At 39.1% G+C, this 3,011-nt stretch overlaps 1 non-coding gene across 1 annotated transcript; it reads left to right on the top strand.

Annotated features, from left to right (window-relative positions):
* Positions 1 to 1,776: 1,776 nt before the first annotated feature.
* LOC129665258 (U6 spliceosomal RNA) lies at positions 1,777 to 1,883 on the top strand. Its single transcript, XR_008718362.1, has one exon. It is a non-coding gene; the product is annotated as a U6 spliceosomal RNA (small nuclear RNA).
* The last annotated feature ends 1,128 nt before the right edge of the window (positions 1,884 to 3,011 follow it).

Genomic DNA, 3,011 nt, shown 5'->3' with positions numbered 1-3,011 from the left:
TTATTTATTTATTTATTTATTTATTTATTTATTTATTTATTTATTTACATTTATTCTTGCTGTATCCCCCTCCCTCATCTCCTCCCAGTCCTACCCATCCTCCCTCTTCTTCAGCTATGCTCCTTCCCTAGTCCCCTGATAGAGGAGGACCTCCTCCCTTTCTATCTGACCATAGCCTGTCAGGTCTCATCAGGTCTAGCTGTATCATCTTCCTCGATAGCCTGGTAAGGCTGCATCCCCCAGGCGGTGATCAAAGAACCAGCCACTGAGTCCATGCCCCCCTTACTAGGGATCCCACTTGGAAACTGATCAGCCTATGGGCTTCCTTTGAGCAAAAAAGTCTAGGTACTCTCAATGCATGGTCCTTGGTTGGATTATTGGTCTCTGCAGGTCCACTTGGGCCCAGGTGTTTTGGCTCTCTTTGTTACCTTGCAGAGTTCTTGTCCCCTCCAGGTCTTCCTATCTCCCTCATATTCCCTAAGATTTTCTGCACTCTGCCCAAAGTTTGGCTATGAATCTCAGTTTCTCCTTCAATACCCTCTTGGGTAGAGTCTTTCAGAGGTTCCCTGTGGAAGGCCCCTGTCCTGTTCCTTGTCTTCTCCTACTTCTGATGTCTATCCTGTTTGGCCTTCTGAGTGAGGTTTCAGTCTCTTCCTAGGGTCCTCCTTATTGTTAGCTTCTTTAGGACTATAGATTTTTAGTATGTTTATCCTATATTATACAGCTAATATCCACAATGGCTCAGATGACAACTTCCTGAACAGAACACCAAGAACACAAGCTCCAAGATCAACAATCAATAAATGAGACCTCATGAAACTGAAAAGCTTCTGTAAAGAAAGAACAATATGACAGCCTACAGACTGTGAAAAGATCTTCACCAACCCTGTGTCTGACAGAGGGATAATATGCACACTATTTTAAGAACTCAAGAAATTAAACACCAATAAACCAAGTAATCCAATTTAAAAATGGAGTACAGAGCTAAACACATAATTCTTTACAGAGGAATATGGAATGGCAGAGGAACACTTAAAAAATGCTAAATATCTTTAGTCTTCTGAGAAATCCAAATCAAAATCATCCTGAAATTCCCCCTTACATCCATCAGTATGGTTATGATTGAAACATCTTTTATTTAGATAAAAAGGGGAAATGTTGCAGGATGTTTGATCATAGTACAATCATTAATATTGTGTAGTGGAAAAACCTGTTTCTAGTTGTGGTGTGGCTCAGCCCTAGCACACAACTTTATTCTAAATACTTTTTGTACAGAATTAAATAAGGTAAACCATAGGTTAAGAAGTGGAGCAAACATCCTGTTGACAGGGAATAAAACATAGGGAGAAAAAAAGAAAAAAAATATAGCATGAGAGGAAGTCTAGAGGATGGATAGAGAGATGAGCAGGAAATGTAAAAGGGAGATATTTAGTTTAAAGGGATTTTAAGAATGTGAAGAAGGAGAAGGGTTTTTTTTTTCTTCTGGGACTTCAGCTGAGTAGGAAGGTCAGCTGAGTGCTTCCTCTGCCTCTCTGTATTAGTAGGCTTTCACTGCAGCATCTGGCTCTGGAGTCTTTATTTACTAAAATCAAACATTTGAGATTTTGTTTAAAAACAACAGTATGGACCAGGGAAAAAGGATAGATCTCACTAGGAAGAGGAAATTGAATAAACATTTATGGACGAATGGGGTAGTCTCAAACAGGAGAGTGGAGGAGAGAATTGGAGGGGTCAGCAGAAACTAAGGTTTGAAGGATCATAAGAAAACCTAATCCAGTGCTCGCTTCGGCAGCACATATACTAAAATTGGAACGATACAGAGAAGATTAACATGGCCCCTGCGGAAGGATGACACACAAATTCGTGAAGCGTTCCATATTTTTATCACACCAGACTTTTCATCAGAAACTATGAAAGCCAGAAGGGCCTGGACAAGCATCATGGAGACTCTAAGAGATCACAAATGTCAACCCAGACTACTATACCCTGCAAAGCTTTCAATCAACATAGATGGAGAAAACAAAATATTCCATGACAAAACTAAATTTACGCAATATCTATACAGCAAACCAACCCTACAGAAGATACTAGAAGAAAAACTCCAATCCAATGAAAACAAATTCACCCAAGAAAACAGGGCATACAGATAATATCCCAACAAAAATGAAAAGAAAACAAGCAATGAAACAGGGTAAGATCATCGACTCCATTACAAAAGGAACTAACATGCATTGGTCAATATTATCTATCAATATTAATGGACTCAACTCATCAATAAAAAGACACAGGCTAACAGAATGGTTACGGAAACAGGACCCAACATTCTGTTGCATCCAAGAAACACACCTATGCAACAAAGATAAATACTACCTCAGAGTAAAGGGCTGGAAAAATGTTTTTCAAGCAAATGGTTCCAGAAAACAGGCTGGAGTAGCCATCCTAATATCTAATAAAATAGACTTTCATCCAAAGTTAATCAAAAAGATAAGGAGGGCCACTATATTCTCATCAAAGGAAAAATCCAACAACAGGACATCACAATTTTGAATATCTATGCCCCAAATACAAGAGCACCAACATTCGTAAATGAAACAATATTAAAGCTTAAATCATACATTGATCCTAATACCTTAATAGTGGGAAACTTCAACACCCCACTCTCATCAAGGGACAGATCAACCAGACAGACACCAAATAGGGAAATAAAAGCACTCACAGAATCCCTAAATCAAATGGACCTAATAGACATCTACAGATCTTTTCACCCAAACTAAAAAAGTACACCTTCTTTTCAGCACCAAATGGAACCTTCTCCAAAATAGACCATATAGTTGGTCACAAAGCAAGCCTCAACAGCTACGAAAGGATTGAAATAATCCCTTGTATACTCTCTGACCACCACGGACTAAAGCTGGACATCAACAACAACAGAAACAACAAAAAGCCGACAAGCACATGGAAACTGAACAACTTACTACTCGATGACAGCTGGGTTAAGGAAGAAATGAAGA

This window comes from Psammomys obesus, unplaced genomic scaffold (genome assembly GCF_907164565.1).
Source record: "Psammomys obesus unplaced genomic scaffold, mPsaObe1.curated_primary_1811, whole genome shotgun sequence".
In the NCBI taxonomy this organism is placed as follows: domain Eukaryota; kingdom Metazoa; phylum Chordata; class Mammalia; order Rodentia; family Muridae; genus Psammomys; species Psammomys obesus.
This window is presented reverse-complemented; position numbering and strand designations above follow the sequence as displayed.